General features: G+C 43.1%; 1 protein-coding gene across 14 annotated transcripts in view; it reads right to left on the reverse strand.

Annotated features, from left to right (window-relative positions):
* CAMK2B (calcium/calmodulin dependent protein kinase II beta) overlaps positions 1-20,881 on the reverse strand; it is a 385,126-nt gene that overhangs the window by 85,849 nt on the left and 278,396 nt on the right. The gene's annotated exons all lie outside the window — the stretch shown is intronic.

Consider the following 20,881-nt stretch of genomic DNA (forward strand, 5'->3'; position numbering starts at 1 on the left):
ATCTGGCACTTGGAATCGGATTCCAGTTAAGGCGTCACTTTAACTTTAAAAACTAGAAAAAGATCCCTCTTTCTCACTAACCTCCTGCCAGGGCTTATTCATTCATTCTTTATCAGCTCCTACTTTGAAAATCAACAGTTCCTGTGACATGAACTTTTCAGATCAATACTTTTAAAAATTTTCCCTTGCAAAGGGTTTCACAGCATTTATAGCAGAGCCCATACCCCACCCCATAATCTTTCTGAATGTATTTCCCCTTCCAGGAGAAAACCCACAAATCCACAGGCTATTAGCCTTGATAGTGTAGAGCAGGGGCGTCCAACCTTAGCTCTCGCCAGATTGGGTTTTCAAGATTTCCCAAATAAATATGCATGAGACTTATTTGCATACAATGGAAAGAGTACATGCAAATAGATCTCATGCAAATTCATTGGAGACATCCTGAAAAACCAAGTGAATTGCGACTTTCGAGGATCAACATTGGGCAACCCTAGTATAGAAAATAAAAACTCATTTTTATGCACTCATTCTAACTGATCTACAGCAGGGGCTCTCAATACAGTTCTTGAGATATTCATATCCAGCCAGCTGAGTTTTCAAGATATCCACAATGAATATATAGTAGAGTCCTGATTATCTCACCAGACCAACAGACTCTTGATAGCTGAAAATGTCAGATAATCTGGACATATTAGAGCACTAACGACAAACTCAAAGCATCCCTCTCTTCCCACCTCCAAAGAGTAGCAACCCCAAAGTGCCTCTTCCCCCAAATAGTAGCATCCGCATGTCCTTGCCCAACTCCGAAGTGTCTCCTCTCCCATCTATCCATTGGCCTCCCCAGGGCCTACCTTACAGACCCTGGTGATCTGGTGGTAAAGTTGGAGCAAGATTGATCCCCAGTCGTTCCTGCCCATACAAGCTCTGCTTTCAAAATGGCTACTGAACCTCTGGTGGTAAGATGGGCCCTGTAGGGAGAGCAGGTACTTTTTGGGAGGGGGCAGGACATGTGGCTGCTACTATTGGGTAGGTGGTTGAATGGGGAGGAGGAACTTTGGATGGTGGGTTTTTAGGAGGAATGGCTGCTACTATGCGGGAGGGAAGGATGCACTGATGTATGGGCAGGAAAGAAGGGGTAGAGCTTGGATTACTGTCAAATGATCCAAAATATTGGATAACTGAAGGTCATTAAATTGGGACTCAATGGCACATGAGCTAAATTTAAATGCACTGTCTCCTTGATATGCAAATATTTCTCATTCATATTTACTGCTGATATCCTGAAAACTAGACTAGCTGAGTGTGCCCCAAGAACTGGGTTGAGAACCAATTGACCTAGAGAACAGTGATGTTCCAGAATGAAAGCTTACCATTAGAGCCCCATGATTGTCAATGTGTGGCACTAAAGTGGCAAAAACCTCATCTCAAATTGACTGGGCAAGGTCATGACCCTTGAGCCTCAATCAAACCACTAGGGCAATGCTTCTCTACCCTCTCCTGGAGGCACACCTAGCAGTCAGGTTTTTAAGTTATCAAAGGAATATGCATGATAATGACTGGCATGCAGTCTCCCCTATACACAGATCTCTCTCTAGCATTTTTATTGTGGTAATCTTGAAAACCCAACTGGCTAGTAGGTATACATAGTAACATAGTAGATGACGGCAGATAAAGACCCGAATGGTCCATCCAGTCTGCCCAACCTGATTCAATTTTAAAATTTTTTTATTTTATTTTTTTTAATTTTTCTTCTTAGCTATTTCTGGGCAAGAATCCAAAGCTTTACCCGGTACTGTGCTTGGGTTCCAACTGCCGAAATCTCTGTTAAGACTTACTCCAGCCCATCTACACCCTCCCAGCCATTGAAGCCCTCCCCTGCACATCCTTCACCAAACGGCCATACACCGACACAGACCGTGCAAGTCTGCCCAGTAACTGGCCTAGTTCAATATTTAATATTATTTTCTGATTCTAAATCTTCTGTGTTCATCCCACGCTTCTTTGAACTCAGTCACACTTTTACTCTCCACCACCTCTCTTGGGAGCGCATTCCAGGCATCCACTACCCTCTCCGTAAAGTAGAATTTCCTAACATTGCCCCTGAATCTACCACCCCTCAACCTCAAATTATGTCCTCTGGTTTTACCATTTTCCTTTCTCTGGAAAAGATTTTGTTCTACGTTAATACCCTTCAAGTATTTGAACGTCTGAATCATATCTCCCCTGTCTCTCCTTTCCTCTAGGGTATACATATTCAGGGCTTCCAGTCTCTCCTCATACATCTTCTGGCGCAAGCCTCCTATCATTTTCGTCGCCCTCCTCTGGACCGCCTCAAGTCTTCTTAAGTCTTTCGCCAGATACGGTCTCCAAAACTGAACACAATACTCCAAGTGGGGCCTCACCAATGACCTGTACAGGGGCATCAACACCTTCTTCCTTCTACTGACTACGCCTCTCTTTATACAGCCCAGCATCCTTCTGGCAGCAGCCACTGCCTTGTCACACTGTTTTTTCGCCTTTAGATCTTCGGACACTATCACCCCAAGGTCCCTCTCCCCGTCCGTGCATATCAGCTTCTCTCCTCCCAGCATATACGGTTCCTTCCTATTATTAATCCCCAAATGCATTACTCTGCATTTGTAATGTACCTCCAAGAAAGAGTTAAGAAGCATTACTCTAGAGCAATGGTCTCAAACTCTCGGCCCAGGGGCCACATGCAGCCCGCCAGGTACTATTTTGAGGCCCTCGGCATGTTTATCATAATCACAAAAGTAAAATAAAACAGTTTCTTGATCATATATCTCTTTAGCTATAAATTACAATATTATTATTAAGACAGCCAAAAGGAAAGATTTATAAACTATAAAGAGTTTTACCTCATGCAAAATTGTAATTTCTTTAATAAGACATTAACTATTTTTTTCTGAGGCCCTCCAAGTACCTACAAATCCAAAATGTGGCCCTGCAAAAGGTTTGAGTTGGAAACCACTGCTCTAGAGCATTGGTTCTCAAACCTGTCTTGAGGGGCTATCAGCCAGTTGAGTTTTCAGTATATTCCTAATAAATATACAGGAGAGAGATTTGCATATATTGGAAGTAGACAATGTGCAACTCTGTCTCAAGCATACTCATTGTGGATATCCTGAAAATCAAAATACATAGTGGTTCCTTACGTTTGAGGACTACTACCGTATTTTCGCGGATATAACGCGCGCGTTATACGTGATTTTACGTACCGCGCATACCCCTCGCGCGTTATATCACTGAGCGCGGTATACAAAAGTTTTTAAACATAGTTCCCACCCCGCCCGACGCCCGATTCACCCCCCCAGCAGGACCGCTCGCACCCCCACCCCGAACGACCGCTCGCACGCGCTCCCACCCGCACCCGCATCCACGATCGGAGCAAGAGGGAGCCCAAGCCCTCTTGCCCGGCCGACTCCCCGACGTCCGATACATCCCCCCCCCGGCAGGACCACTCGCACCCTCACCCCGAAGGACCGCCGACTCCCCAACAATATCGGGCCAGGAGGGAGCCCAAACCCTCCTGGCCACGGCGACCCCCTAACCCCACCCCGCACTACATTACGGGCAGGAGGGATCCCAGGCCCTCCTGCCCTCGACGCAAACCCCCCTCCCTCCAACGACCGCCCCCCCCCCCCAAGACCCTCCGCCCGCCCCCCCGGCCGACCCGCGACCCCCCTGGCCGACCCCCACGACCCCCCCACCCCCCTTCCCCGGACCTTTGGAAGTTGGCCGGACAGACGGGAGCCAAACCCGCCTGTCCGGCAGGCAGCCAACGAAGGAATGAGGCCGGATTGGCCCATCCGTCCTAAAGCTCCGCCTACTGGTGGGGCCTAAGGCACGTGGGCCAATCAGAATAGGCCCTGGAGCCTTAGGTCCCACCTGGGGGCGCGGCCTGAGGCACATGGGCCAAACCCGACCATGTGTCTCAGGCCGCGCCCCCAGGTGGGACCTAAGGCTCCAGGGCCTATTCTGATTGGCCCACGCGCCTTAGGCCCCACCAGTAGGCGGAGCTTTAGGACGGATGGGCCAATCCGGCCTCATTCCTTCGTTGGCTGCCTGCCGGACAGGCGGGTTTGGCTCCCGTCTGTCCGGCCAACTTCCAAAGGTACGGGGAAGGGGGGTGGGGGGGTCGTGGGGGTCGGCCAGGGGGGTCGCGGGTCGGCTGGGGGGGAGGGGGGTTTGCGTCGAGGGCAGGAGGGCCTGGGATCCCTCCTGCCCGTAATGTAGTGCGGGGTGGGGTTAGGGGGTCGCCGTGGCCAGGAGGATTTGGGCTCCCTCCTGGCCCAATATTGTCGGGGAGTCGGCGGTCCTTCGGGGTGGGGGTGCGAGTGGTCCTGCCGAGGGGGGAGAAGAATCGGACGTCGAGGGGGGGCATCAGGCTTTCAGGATGGGGACAGGACTTCAAGGGGGGACAGGCAGATCTTCAAGGGGGACAGGCAGACCTTCAAGGGGGACAGGACTTCAAGGGGGGACAGGCAGACCTTCAAGGGGGGACAGGCAGACCTTCAAGGGGGGACAGGACTTCAAGGGGGACAGGCAGATCTTCAAGGGGGACAGGCAGATCGGGGCAACCAGAGGAGAGTGGGGGCAGTGCACCGAAAGTCAGGGTGAGTCGGGGCAACTAGAGGAGAGTCGGGGCAGTGCACCGAAAGTCAGGGTGAGTCGGGGCAACCAGATGAGAGTCGGGGAGGGCGAAAGGAGAGTCGGGGTGGCCAGAGGAGAGTCGGGCAGCATGCGCGTTATATGCCTGAGCGCGGTATAGAAAAGTTTTTGTACATATCATCGTGATTTCTGCGCGCTATACCCCTGTGCGCGTTTTACAATGGTGCGCGTTATATCCGCGAAAATACGGTACTCTAGAGGTGTTTATTTTCCTTTCTTTAGTTGCACTCCTAGCCAAGTCAACCCATGGAGTAAGAGTAAACCAGTGGTTCCCACACACCTGTCCTGGAGGTACCCCAACCAGTCAAGTTTTCAGGATATCCATAAGGAATATCCAGGAATGAGATCTGTAGGCACTGTTTTCACTGCATGCAAATCTGTCTCATGACTACTCATTGTGGATATCCTGAAAATCTGACTGACTGGGATGACTCCAGGCCAGGTTTGGGAGCCACTGGAGTAAGCCAACAATGGACTTTAGAATTTCTTCATAATATTGTAGAGTAGGATCCTCAAACTCATTTTGATATCAACATTCAGGGAGGATTTAGGAGGCAGGGCATATGCATGCATTTTCATGATAAATTATATAAATTAGTTTACATTTTTAAATACACTCTTTGATATTATGCATTCATCTACTTATTTATTTGGCCCTCCTGTTTAAGCCTCCCTCCCTTGTCCATCCTCCTGATTGCTCCATATTCTTCCCAGCATCCTTTTTCTACCTCCTTCCCCATACATACTGACTTTTTCCTTTAATCATACTGATCTGCTTCTTACATTGCCATCCTTAGTATCCAAGTCTCAATGTAACTGATGCTACTGCTATCACTCCACTGGCCTCTTCAGTTTAATTACAAGGTATTGAGCCGCATCCTTCCATTTGTTGTTAACATGTATACAAAATATCCTTGTCTGCTATCCTGATTTGCCACTGCGAGCTTGTAAAAAAATTAAAATCTTAGGGGGAAACACTTTCTGTATAGTGATTTGTGAGAGTATGTGTGCTGGATAGTAAAGAACAGAGTATGATTACCAGTCTCCTGTGGCTCATCACAAAGGCAATGTTGTGGAACAGTATGGTTTTCTGCTGGCCTCTTGCTCAGCCAGCTACATTGGTCAAGGACATACTGCAACAGTGGCAACCTTTCACAATCATCTGTTGGAACTGAACTACCGAGGTGATGTAATGTGCACAAGATCTTTCATAACACCATCATGTTTCAGGCTCTGTGGTGAACTGAACTGCTGAGTCATGCAAAGTGCCCTGCAAAGATGATCTCATCAGGCACATCATGACTTCAGCTGGTGTTACAAGTCTAGATGATGTCATCTACAGGTTCATTTCCAATCATCTTCTCTAGATTGATCATCCAGACCTTCTGACCTGCTTGCTGCTATCTCTTCTCCCTGGTAGAAGACCTTCCTGCCAAAGTGTAAGCCATCTCTGTTATTACTAAGAGGTGATGTTTGCAGCCTAACTTTGGGTGTGTTTTCTCTAAATACTTGGATGATAAGAATTTGTGCCTTTTATTCTCCTAAGCTGAATAACCTTGTATATAATTCTGGGTCTCTCATGTGTATAACCTTGTATATAAGAAGGACAGAAAAGGTGATCTGTGATGCTCAATTGCTTTATTGTAATCAAGACTCAACATGTGTGAGGAGGAAAGACAGGACAAGAAGTGGCCCTTGAGAGGTACTGTTATTGTGTAATAGAGGATCTTCAGCAGATCTGTGCCTGGCAAAGAGCTTTGTGTCAATGCCTGTACCTCACTGGCAAGACTCCTGAGGCAGGCCATACAGCTGAAACACGTACTTGTTGAGTCTTGATTACAATAAAGGAATTAAACATCACAAGTCACCTTTTCTGTCTTTCTTGTGCTTCTACCATGGTAAGGTAGGATCTCCTTGTATATAATTCTGAGTCATTCATGTGTTTACATTACACTGTACTTTAAATAAAAGCCTATATTTGTGTAAAACAGGCTGTTTTTATTGTGTTGGTATTGTGCAGGGTTAGAACTTAGTTCTATGGGAAATGTAGTTCAGAGCCCTACATATAATATCATTACACATATATTTTGTTCCCCATACATTGTTAACTTGGGATCAGGAGCCCTGTGAGCATTCTCTGCACAAGTGTCCCCTTATCAATATGCTTACAGATAGAGGTTCCACCAAGATAAGATAAAAGAGATAAAATAACAGATTTGATAAACCCTATCCCCGTATCGAATACTTTGAGTTTGAGGTATGAGTTAACTTTTCTATCATAGTTCAAGCTGTGTTAGAATACTGGCAGAGGTTTGGAGGTCTTCTCAGAAATATTATCATTGTTTACATTAGAGTACATAATTGATAAACAATTCTGCATTGGCAGAGTTCCCAGAAAGAGAGACTCAAGAGACTGCCCTAAAGCAAGGAGCACCTTTATGGATGCTAGGTACTGAAAGAGGGAGCTTTCATTTGAGACATTTACATTAAAATATATTTACATAACTTATTACAATTGATAAGCTTAAATAAGTTTGCACATAGTTTTAAAAATTATTTTTATGCTGTAGCCAGCAGTTACCTTTGAGTTGCATTCTCTACTAGTGTCATGTTCAGTAGTATGGGATTGGCTGTTTCAAATTCAGCATTTGTGGAGGGTTGAGGAGGCAGGGCATATGCATGTATTTCCATGATAAATTATTTTTCATTTTTAAATACACTCATATGCATACATCCACTTATTTATTCTGGTAATACTAAGGTAGTTCTGAATAAATTTACAGCAATAGCATGTGGGAGCAGTTCTGTGGAGTCATATTGGGATTCACTGAATCAGAAGATAACCAAAGAGGATGTTAGGTCAGGGTACATCCCTGTGCTTGTTCATATGGTGAAGACTGGGTTAGAAAACAGACTGCCTTCTTTACAGATGTTTGAAGATTTCATCAGGGTGCTATGGCAGAACTACATAAGAGATCAGGAAGTTATAAAGCAGCAGGAGGAGCTTACTGTTAAGCAAGCAGCCCTAGATACTCTCATGAACGAATGAGATGAGCTCATACAAGAAATAATTTGATAGGGGAAAAACTATTCCTGGAATGAAAGTGTAAAGATTTCCAGCTGAATCATGATAGCTTTAAGAAATAATTAGCTGTAGCAGCCCAAAAGATAAATAAGCTGGAGCATGAAAAAAAATGCCTCTTCACATGGAGATCATTAACCTGAATACCAAATATAAGGCTGTCAAGCAGGAATTTGAGGACTTCAAGGCTGAATAGGCAACAGTGATTGAATGCATAAAGTCATTCACTGTGATTGGAACACAGGGTGGATGAAGCACCGAAGTACATGAAAAATGTCTGTATGAAATAAAAGAGAGGGTTTTGGTTTTGGAACAGTAGCAACTTACCAATGGGGGTAGGGGGTGGGGTCTGAAGGCACCCTGATATATAATACTCTGTGGGAACAGTACCTTGTGATGAGAGAACAAGAGCTTGCTTTAAGAGAAATGTGATATGGAAGTCATCCTTCATGCTCTATAAAGACTTGCGAGCTGAGTTTGCCACTGTGAAAAAGGCAGAAGAATTGAAGCAGCTCTTACCTGAATCATCACAGCAGCAACTGCTACTCCTTCAGCATCAAATAACTGATACAAGCCATAAATTTATGAATATGCAAGCTGAAACATTACATTTAGGTACTACAGAGGCACTGAAATAGAACCAGCAGGTAATACTGGAATTGCATGCTCGAAAATCAGATGGTTCACTCACAAGGAATGGAATGCTGTGCAACCCTTGTAGAACAGTGTACCCAGGTTATGGATACTCTGCTTAATGGAGATGTGGAGCCTAGTTCGGGCTCTGAAAGTGATAGCAAGGGTAAGGGGTCCAAGAAACGTGGAGGCATGGATGAAACCTCACCACCCATCAAGAGTGGGATGTACATCTGTAAAAAGGAGGAAAGATGCCATCAGACAAGGACTGACCCATGGTCAAATGTAAGCCCCTGAAGGACCAAGTGGTCAATCCATGCCCCAGATTAGAACTCCTTCAGTGGCAGGAGAGCACTCAGATCTTACAAAGTATGTTAAAAGCCTGAATGCAATGGTAGGGCTTTTTAAGAAAGAGAAGAGAACCTCCATTAAGGAGCATCTCCATCGTGTACATAACACATTGGTTTTCTTAGGGGTAACAAGAGATCAAGATACAATTGTGATGTTACCATGGACATTTACAGATGTCTGCCAGTCATTCCTAGATGAGATACCCGCATATGTAAAGACTGACCTCGCCCAGTTTGAGCAGGTTTTGATTAAATATTGTGGGCCCTATAGAACCAATCATGAAGCTCATAGGACTGCGTACAATATGGAATGCAAGGAGTGGCGGTCTCCTAAGAATTATGCTCACAAGTTGAAACAAATGTACTTTTACTGGAAACCTGGCCAGATGAGGTTGAAGTCCTGGAATTTAGAAAATCTTCCTCAGGACTTTCTGGAGAGTACAAAGACTGCCTTGATTGGTAAAGAAGAGGAACTATTCCCCACCTTGTTAAGAGTATGAGAAGGTATATGAAACTTGGAAAGAGTCAACATTCCAGAGAGGGTTGGGAAAGGATCAGGAGGCGCCTAAGGAATGTGCACTGGAGGTCAGTTCAGTGCAGAACACTTTGTCATTAGAAAGAGATACTGAAGTCTGATATCACTCATAGAAAAATGATAAAGCCTGGGGAGAGCCAAATGGTAGTATGATGAGGTAGTACAGCAGGAACCAATGCAGGTCTCAGAAATACCAGGAAAAGAGGGAGAGTCAGCAAGCTCCACCTCAGCCAGAATTCATCAACAAAGCAATGTCTCCAAGTTCTGAATGTCAAGACCTCTTGAAAGAGATCAAGTCAATGATGATGCAATCCCTCACAAAGAACCGAGTTAAACAAAAACTGGAAACAGCATTGCAGGCTGGAAAGCAGAATCAGACTCTCAGGTGCAGACGGTAGTATCCTCTTAAGAATGGAGCTGAACCTGGAAACTCTAGTGCCAACCAACAAGAATCACAGGACCATTATATGGAATTGGAACCTAGCCAGTGACAAACCCGTTTGTAGACCAATCTTCTCCAACTTTCCATGACATGCAACGGCCTCACCTTTGGTTTTTATAAGTTCAGCTCATACATACCATTTCCAGTGATATGACATCAGAGAACCCAGACACCACAAGGGATCTCATTAGGATTCACCAATACTTCCTAGGTAAACTTAGGCTTAAGGGCCAGAGATATATCCTTGAGGCTCAAATCTAGGAAACAGTTAGGTGCAAGGGGTTAATAGACACAATATCTGCACTCAAATTGATGACATATGATCTTTTAAAGAGGCTGGAAGCCTCTTTGGGTAATGCATGTGATCCCTGATTTGCATCTTGTGATGTTGTTCTAGTAGCTTATGGTAAACAAACCACTGAAATTCTGGGTCTAGTGTGGCTGACTGTCTGACTGGGTAAGATAACAAGCATCTGGTCATCATGACTAAGTATGTAGGAGAGGAGATATTAATCGACAATGAGCTTCTAAAAAGATTCAGACCTGTCCTGGATTATATTCAGGAGGGAAACATCCAATAACACCAATGGATTGTCAGACTGATGAAGAGTTGAGAGCACTGCAAACCTCAAAAGGGATGTTCTGGATTCATAAAGTTACTCATCCAAATGAGCGGTTACTGTTCTCATCAATTGGTCATGCCTTGGACCTATTGGGGACTTATGCTACAACATGCCCACAATGAACTTTGTGCAGGTCATCAAGGTAACCAGGTTACCTATAAAACCCTGAAACAAGTGACCTACTGACCCCATATGCGGAATAATGTATCTATTTATGCTAGGTACTATCTGACCTATTGTAGGTTTCAACCCTCTTCACCATTTCAATGAGCACTTTTAATAATCAAGGGCATTAATATGCCCTGGCCTGATATCTAGATTGATTAGGTAAACCTATTACTCTGATTCTCTTGTGGGAACCAATATGCGTTCACCATAGTTTGCACATTCACTAAATAACTGGAATGTTTACTTGATCCCAACTGTACCGGAAAAACTACTGCCACTCTACTGATCAATCATGTCTTCAGTATGTGGGGCTTGCTAATGTGAATACATTTGGATCAGGTGCCGCATTTCACAGGGATGGTAATACAGAATATGTGGAAAATGTTAGGGGTAGAGAACTAATATAAAATTTCTTATCACCCTCAGTCCTCTGGTCAAGTTGAAAAGGGCTAATAAAACCACTGTCAGTTGTTGATGGCTATTATGGGATCACCACACCGATCAACAAGTGTGTCACCCTTCGAGATGATGACTGGTAGGGAAATGGCTCTTCTTATACATTTGCTGTATCACACTCAGTGCCACTGCCACATATGAATATGTTACCCATTTGTGCCAGCATTTACATTGCCTTGCCAATTACCTATCAAATTCATATCACCAAGGTAAGCAGAAAGAGCAAGGTCCTAAAATGGGCCCAAATTAATCAATTGTAATCTTGCCACCCACTAAGTTAATATCTGTTAAAATGAATAATGAGGGAGATTTGAATGATACTATTGCCAATCAGAAGTAGGCTGTGCTCTTGTTTTCAGGTGAAGTGGAAAGTTGGTTCCTGGTTGAAGAGGCTGGATCTAAGTGTTCTCAAGGTTTGATAGCCAAAGGGGGGTGCATCAATCTCCCACTACAATGAAAATCAGGGTAGAGCCCAGTATTTATACACCTGATATTATGTTGTCTGTTGACTTTTCTCTTGTCTATGTTCAAGTTGTCCTGTGTGTTGTCTTATGACTTGGACAGTATTGTCATGTTTTTTTTCCCACCAATGTTGGTTTTTTTCCCCCCCCAATTATCCAAAACTGTCCAGAAAATTTTCCAGAAATTTTTCCAGACACTGGCAGGACAATTTTCGTAACGTTTTAATAATTAAGTTTTATGGTGCTTGTGTCGAGGATCCAGGCACAACCACAGAAACTACAATTGTCTTTGGGCATCTTTTGATTTTTGTTTTATCATGTGTACATGGTACTGACTTTTGATTATACTATAGCAAAGATATATACCCTGGTTTAATATCATACCTTAAGGTTAAATGCCAATTCAATTCTAGGTAAAATATAAATTTAAATACATGCATTTCAAATTTCAAGGATTTCTAAATTTCAAATAGTTACTGAAACCTGAAATTGCCATTGCTCTTATGTATGTTCACACACATATCTTCCTAACTGAAGGATGAAACAAAACATATTAAGTTTCCTTTCTATGTTATTAGACAAACCTATCTGTATGTCTGTATATAATTTAGTTATGCCTATCCAGTAGCCACCTGTTTCTCTTAGGTATCTCAAACAGACTAATTCTAGGAGCTCTCAGAAATATAAATTTGGCTTTCCCACTGTTAAAGGAATAAAAACTATGGACAATTTTTTTCGATCATTTCCTTTTTTATTTGTAAAAGTTTGGAATGACCTTCCTTCTATAATTAGAGTTCTCTCTCATCTACCCACTTTTCGTAAAGTACTGAAGACATATTTATTTCAGAAATTTACTAATGATCCTTCTTTCAATCATAAAAGATAAAATTCTGTCCTAAAAGACACAGTTTCTGCTCTAATCTCTTGTATAATTTTATTCATATTTTGTTAACCGAGTCGAGCCCTCCTGTTGAGATGAATCGGTATTAAAAAAATCAAAGATTAGATTAGATTATATGACCTCACCTATATTGGTTTTGGTTTTCCTGAGTAAGGTTACATATATGAAAGCCATTGTTGGTTATTAGAAAGGTAGTCTGTTTTCGCAGCACACACACACACACCTGATGCAGAGTCAATGCTTAGCTAGTGCATGATGGTCACTATATTAGAGTTTTCCTCATGATGTTATATGATTTTATCTATACTATTATTACTCTTGCAGTACTTATATATATATATATGGCATACAGAGGTACTTCATTTATCATGCATAAATCTACATTGATACATTAAGACTGAGAATGTTAACCAATGCATGTATCACTTTTTTTTTTATCTGCTATGTTACAATACTATTTGTTGCATTTGCCAGCATGATGTTCATCACTAATGTAGCACCTTTGCATCTATTGTCCTTCTACATCAGGGGTCTCAAAGTCCCTCCTTGAGGGCCGCAATCCAGTCGGGTTTTCAGGATTTCCCCAATGAATATGCATGAGATCTATGCGCATACACTGCTTTCAATGCATATTCATTGGGGAAATCCTGAAAACCCGACTGGATTGCGGCCCTCAAGGAGGGACTTTGAGATCCCTGTTCTACATGGACTGTATTTTAATGGACTGTATTCACAGCCATGGATATCCTGCAGCTACCATGGACATTAAGGACACCTGTGTCCCTCATCTGTGTCCACCATGGGCATTATTCAACATATACTTTTTGCAATGATTTGTAACTTTATCCACTATTATACTTCAGTTTATGCATTTGACAATTATGTATGCTCATTCATTTTATCAAGCTTATTTGCACGAATGTAATCCTTTTATTATTATATCCCCTCACATAGTCACAATGTAAATTTACATATTGTTTACATTCCCTTTACTATGTTGCATTCTAGTTATGAGGAAACTCACACCTTTATTTTCAGCCAGTGTTCCAAATCGCCTGACTCAATTTTAGAGTCAACTGTTTTGGAAATGGGGGAACTGTGATTGTATGTATGCTGGATAGTAAATAACAGAGTATGGTTACCAGTCTCCTGCAGCTCATCACACAGGCAATGCAGTGGATTCGCATGGTTATCTGCTGGCCTCTTCCTCAGCCAAATGTATTGATTAAGGATATATTGCAACAGTGGCAACCTTTCACCTAAATGTGATCATCCGCTGATACTGAACTACTGAGCTGATGTAATGTACATGGTACCTTTCAAAAGCATCACATTTCAAGCACTGTGGCATTCTGAACTGCTGAGTCACATACAGAGCTCTGCAACGATGATCTCATCTTTCTGGAGCTAAAGTCAGGAACTTTCCTGAATCTTCCAGAATGTTATGTTTCAAAATAGTGGGAGGAACCAAGCATCCCCAAATGATAAAGATGAGATGCAAATCAGGACTTTAGCTGGTGTTACATCAGATCTGGAGGACATCATCTACAGGTTCTTTTCCAGTCAACTTCCCTGCATTGATCATCCAGACCTTCTGGTCTGCCTGCTGGGTTTTCATCTCCCCGAGATCAGACCTTCGTGCCAAAGTTAAGGTTACCAGATTTTCCAGAATGAAAATCCAGACCCATGGCCCCACTCCCAGGCTTGCCCAGTTCTGCCTGGACCGGCCCCGTTCCGCCCCTAGCCCCAGCCCCTCAACATGTTTGCTTGTCGGGAGGGCATCTGCGCTTGTACTGGTGTGATACAATGACCTCACATGCATGCATTGCCGTGATGCGATGTCATGTTGCATCTGCGCATGAGCAGATGCCGTCCCAGCATCACTGCTAGCTAGAAGCTTTTCAAAACTCGGACAAAGTGCTAAGTTTTGAAAAGCCATCCGGACTTGTCTTCGAAAAGGAGGACATGTCCAGGGAAATCTGGATATCTGGTAACCCTAGCCCAGGGATCTCAAAGTCCCTCCTTGAGGGCCGCAATCCAGTCGGGTTTTCAGGCTTTCCCCAATGACTATGCATTGAAAGAAGTGCATGCATATAGATCTCATGCATAGTCATTGGGGAAAGCCTGAAAACCCGACTGGATTGCGGCCCTCAAGGAGGGACTTTGAGATCCCTGCCCTAGCCAAAATATAAGCCATTTCTGTTATTATTAAGGGGTGATGTTTGCAGCCTAACTTTTAGCTTAGTGAAGGCCAATGTGGGGTTTTTTTTTTTCTCTACTTGGCTTTATAAGAATTTGTGCCTTTCATTCTCCTAAACTGTATAACCTTGCATAGTCATGTATTTATGTTAGACAAGGGGTAGGCAATTCCGGTCCTCGAAAGCCACAGGCAGGTCAAGTTTTCAGGATATCCACAAGGAATACAATGAGATGGATTTGCAAGCACTGCCTCCTTGAGATGCAAATCTATCTCATGCTTATTTATTGTGGATAGCCTGAAAACCTGACCTGCCTGTGGCTCTGGAGGACCGGAATTGCCTACCCCTGTATTAGATTATTCTATAAATAAAAGCCTTTGTTTTTTTAAAATAAAGAGCTATATTAATTGCCTGCCGGTGTTGGTATTGATTAGGGTTAGAATTTAGATCTTTGGGAAATGTAGTTCAAAGTTCTATATATAATACCGTTATGCATATATTATGCGACTAGGAACCCTATGAGCTTTCCTTGCACAAGTGTCCCCTTATCAATATGCTTACAGATCTCATGCGTTTTTAACAAGCTTGTAGAACTTGTAGACACAAACCAGTGATAGAGACAAGCTCCAGCATCCTTCCCTGGGGGCTGGAAAAGACTCATTGGGCTGCAATGGTCTATGGGCCACAGGCCTGACACCTCTGTTATGAAGCTCTAACTATTTTCATACTATTCCACAGATTCTTGCATTTAATTTGTAGACAATATGTCAGGGTGATTTACTCCTCATCCCCTTATCTTTTTAGCACTGAACTGGACCTTCATACCCTCAAATCATTGCAGAAAAAGCTTCTGCTCCTGAATCAGCGAGGCCATTGCAGTGTGGCATTTGATCCTCCTACCTTCTGATCATCATAACACACCACCTGTAAAGTACTATTATTACTGCTAAATGTCACACACATGAACACATCTTTGATTTTTGCATATTCAAGATGTCTTCAGCAGTGTAAAAGCTTGGTCCTTTCCTGGTTTCAATATTAAAATATGATATTCAGACAGAAAAAGGCTTCAGGTCATTAAGGATATATAAATCCAGTAATTTTTCATTTGTTTCCCCGCTGTCATACTAAATTCTTTAACTTCCAATGCTATCACCTCTAACTATAACAGGAGTACAACTTCTAAAATGCATTGGAGGGACCTTAGAAAACTAGAATTAGTACACCTGGTCTGATGACCTGAAGTCATCTGATAATGATTTCCCCTTCCCTCCACCCACAGATAACAAAAGTAATTGCACAATATGATTAAATATACAAGATAATCCTTCGTGAGAGGTTTCCTTACCTTATAACAAATTTACAGAAGAGCAGAAAGATAGAAGGATGAAAATAAAAGAAAGAAGTAGATAAAAGGAAAGAGAAAAAAAACAAACAATGTTTATGTTGATTCAGGAGAAAGACATGTTTTCTGGAAGCATGCTGCTTGGATTCCATAGGGCAAGGCAAAAGGCAAGCATTGGACAGTTGACAGACAGGCAAGAAGCGAGAGGCAGATTGCAGGCAAATACTGTATACGGTGAATGGGGAGTGTTATAAAAAGCACTGAGAGAAGAGGTGGTTCACAGCAAAGCATCAGGGGTGGAGGGGCTTTCTGTTTAAAGAAATGGGCTAGGAGGGCTTCAGGAGATCTGAAATCAAATCTGGCTTCTCTTGTGGATACCGGCTTTGACATTGCTTCTTTCAGCAGAAATGTGACACATGGTCTGCATCTCAGGATAATTTTCTCCAGAGGTTTTTGTACTGAAATGTCAATACCAATTTCCCACAGAAGTGCTTTTTTTGTAACCAACCTGGATCCTTTTGGGAACTTGTTTCATTTTTTCCTTTGCAATTGTTGTGGAAAGTAAAGGCTATTGCTGGCCCTGACCTGCTTATCTTTTTTCCTTCCAATCCAACAGCTGTTGGAAAGAATTTATACAGAAGGGATTGAGAATGCCTATCTAACTCTCCATCTATCTAATGGAAAAAGACCAAATTTGGCATGGAGGTAAAACCAGTGACAAAACACACAGAATTTGAAAATGGATCAGATCTGACTGGGGCTTTCAGAGAAATAAGTTCTCCAAAAGAAAACCAAATGCATTTCTATGGGAGAAGCAAGTTCAACATAGAAAGTGAAGTAACTTACCTGTAGCAGATGTCCCCAAAGGTTAGCAAGATGCACATTCTGACTTACTGGTGATACCATTTAACAGAGCCCAGCATGGGAATTGCTCCCCAGTGACCATTCCAGAAGCCTTTGAGAGCTGCTCACTGTGCATGCACACATGTTCCCACCTGCTATCAGCGCATGGGACCAGATCAGTCAAATACTATAGCTAATAAAATGCAATTCCAAGAGGAGGAGAGCAGGACAGCCACAATATCCTCTCCTCAAAGAATGCCTGTTAAAGGTAACTTTGTTTCTTTGAGGCCAAGAAGGATGCAGAGATTCTGGACAATCCTGGATGATCGAAGAAAATCCACCAAAAAGATAGCAGAGACCCTGGAGATATTCCAAGAGTAGGCTATATTATCTATAAGATTTTAGACATGAGAAAACTCTCAGCCAAATGGGTTCTCAAATGTCTTAATACTGACTAGCAATGTGATCGAGAGGTTGCCTCACAATCCATTTTGGACCAATTTTGGCGGGTTCATGTGGGATTTTTGAACTATCTTGTAACTATGGGGTCACTCGGAGAAATTGAAAGGGGACAGGTTTAGAACAAATGCTAGAAAATTATTTTTTACGCAGAGGGTGGTGGACACATGGAACGCGCTTCCGGAGGAAGTGATAGGCCAGAACTCTGTACAGGGGTTCAAGAAGGGTTTGGATAGGTTCCTGGAGGATAAAGGGATAGAGGGGTACAGATAGAACTTGAGGTAGGTTATAAAAGTGGTCAGAAACCACTTCACAGGTCGCAGACCTGATGGGCCGCCGCGGGAGCGGACCGCTGGGCGAGATGGACCTCGGTCTGACCCAGTGGAGGCAACTTCTTATGTTCTTATGGATGAAATCTGGGAATATGAGGGTGAATCAAAAATTAAAGGCAATTGTTAAATTACACAATAACTAAACTGGAGCTTGCAAAATACAACATATGTACTCATACATTGCCTGTAGGATAGTTCATCCATGCACAGTCCAGCACTTGGCCTTTAGTTGTATGGCAGCCATGAGGTCAGAAACATGGACGCTCCATTGCAAGCTTGCACCATCAAAGAACAACATGCAGTAGTGCGCTTTCTTTGGGCAGAGGGAGTGAAACCTGTGGAAATTCACCGTTGGATATTAACTCAGTATGGACATAACCTGGTCAAATGCGATACTTACACCCTAAATGGCGAGATCCTATCAAGGACTGTTGCAGAACGGGACATAGGGGTAATCATCAGTAAAGACTGCCAATCAAGTGGAGCGGGCTTCAACTAAGGCTAGGCAGATCATAGGATGTATATGTAGGAGTTTCGTCAGCCGTAAGCCTGAAGTCATTATGCTGTTGTATAGATCTATGGTGAGGCCCCATCTGGAATACTGCGTACAATTCTGGAGGCCTCAATACCGCAAGGATGTACTGAGGCTTGAGTCAGTCCAGCAAATGGCCACCCGGATGGTCTCGGGACTCAAGGATCTCCCGTACGAGGAATGGCTGGATAAACTACGGCTATACGCACTCGAGGAACGCAGATCGACACATTCAAATACCTCACGGGCCGTATCGAGGTAGAAGAAGATATCTTCTTTTTCAAAGGTCCGACGGCGACAAGAGGACATCCATGGAAAATCAGGGGCGGGAAATTGCACGGCGACATCAGGAAATACTTTTTCACTGAAAGAGTGGTTGATCGCTGGAATAAACTTCCACTTCAGGTGATCGAAGCAAGCAGCGTGCCTGATTTTAAGAAGAAATGGGATCGTCACGTGGGGTCTCTGCACAGTTAAATAGGGGAGGGTCATTAGGGTGGGCAGACTAGATGGGCTGCGGCCCTTATCTGCCGTCTTTTCTATGTTTCTATTACTGTGCATTGCTGAAAATGAACTTAAACCTGCAATTTGCAACAAAAGAGGAATGTTGTCCAAAACAGTCTTGCTACAACATTTCAATGCATGTCCTCATACAGCAGCAGCGACAGAAGAGACCATGCAACAGCTTGGGTTTGAACGTCTTCCACATCCTCCTTACAACCCGGATCTGGCGACTAGTGATTATCACATCTTCGGTCTACTGAGGGAGACACTGCGAGGTCGCAGATTCACCTCTGTTGATGAAGTAAAGGAAGGGGTGCTCACCTGGCTTCGGGAGCAGCTGAAAAATGTCTTCTCTGCAGGAATGCAGAAACTAGTTGAACGATGTGTCATCTTGCATGGGGAATGTGTGGAAAAGTGATAAGTTCAATTGCTCACAGTTATTTCTATTAAAACCATTAAATGTATTTTGCCTTTGCTTTTTGATTTACCCTCAGATAGATAGATATGATCCAGAGACAAAAGAACAATCCAAAGAATGGAGACATAGAGCTGCCCCACTTCCCAAAAAGTTTAAGACACAGAAACCATCAAGCAAAGTGTTGGTGTCTGTCTTCTGGGACAAAGATGGAATTTTGCTTGTAGATTACCTGGAAAAGGGTGCAACCTTCAAAGCAAAGCACTATGCTGCATTTCTCAACAAACTGAAGCAGCAACTAGTCTCCAACTGTCGAAGCAAACTTTCAAAAGGAATCTTGTTTCTTCAAGACAATGCTGCTCCTCTCAAAGTGGCCATTATGCAGCAGAAATTGGCAGACCTTCTTGGAGTTCTGAAACACCTGGCCTACTCACCTGATTTGGTAAAAGTGAGTTCCTTATGTGGAGATTCTCTGGCTCCGTGTTCCCTCTGTTAGGAGGTCCGAGGCTTATATTTTTTCCTCCTGATGAAGCAATTTGTGGTGAAACACGATCGGTGTTGAGGAAATCCTGGATATTTATTCGTTTCACATTGAGAATTTTTTGTCACATGGTTTTTCATTGTTGAGTTTCAGCAGTTTTCTTTTTGGGGACTCACTTTTACTTTATTGTTGGATTGGAACCAGCGGTATTAACTTGGAATATAGTTTTTTCATTGCTTGATCTTCAGCACCTGCATTACCATTTGAATATATATATTTTTTCATCTAGTGAAGATACAGTTTTGGATCCTGGACTCTACATCCTTTGTTTGAATGTTGATATCATCTAATTCAGCTAAGTACCATCTGCAATTAAGTTTTTCACTTTTGTAGGTTGGCTACTATAGTCCAGATTTACATATTTATATTCAACTAGTAACAAATAGGTTGGTAGGCAGGTGAGTGCAATGATGTAGAATCATATCTCTATTCTACAAACCCACTGGTTTTGAATAAGATAATACACTGAGCACTCAAATTCAAATTTTATTTTATTATATTTTATTTAATTAAGTATTATATCATTGAATTCACTTTTTCAGATATTATATATTATTGGTGAATTTATCATACAAACTATAGCTTACCATAGAATAATAGCCAACATTTTATTAACTTTGAGCTCCTTTTATTAAATGGCAGTAGGAGGTTTCTACAGCAGCCGGCGAGGTACATACTCCAACACTCATAGGAATTTTATGAGCGTTGGAGCATTTACCTCATCAGCCTGTGGTAGAAACCTCTACCTCCATTTACTAAAACTCAGATTTGTTAGTTAGCAGGCAAAAGTTTACATTATATCAGGGTGGCTAAAACGTAAACATGTAATACTTTTTCCGATATAGGACTTCCTCTGAGGAAGAGTGAGGCTAGACATGATAAAATTTTGAGTGCTGGCCTGTACTTGAAGGCCCTGTACCAGCACTTAATCCAATTGCTTCGGGAGGATGGCAGAAGCACAAGTTTGGGAGGAATGAAATGCTACACTCCTATCCTGCTGTTACTCAGTGGTAAGGTCAGTCCTGGTTTCACATTCTAAGAACATTACTGGGAATTGTAAAGAGCTCAGACAGTTTAGGTCAAGGAGGCAACATCACTTTTCAAGCTGTGGTTGTCCTATCTTGTGTATTATACAATGCTGTAGTACAGGGGTGCCCAATAGGTTGATTGCGATCGACCGGTAGATCGCCAAGGCAAAGTGAGTCGATCGACTCGAGTTGCCTTCACAATCTACCAGGCGATCGTCAATTCTGCCGTCGGAGAGGAATGCTGGTTGGCTCGACGCAGGGAAGCAGGGAGAGCTTGGGGTGGCGGTGGCTTTGGGGCCTGTTCCCTGATGGCGGTGGTGGCAGCAGCTTAGGGGCCTGTTCCC

This window comes from Geotrypetes seraphini, chromosome 6, assembly GCF_902459505.1.
Source record: "Geotrypetes seraphini chromosome 6, aGeoSer1.1, whole genome shotgun sequence".
NCBI lineage: Eukaryota > Metazoa > Chordata > Amphibia > Gymnophiona > Dermophiidae > Geotrypetes > Geotrypetes seraphini.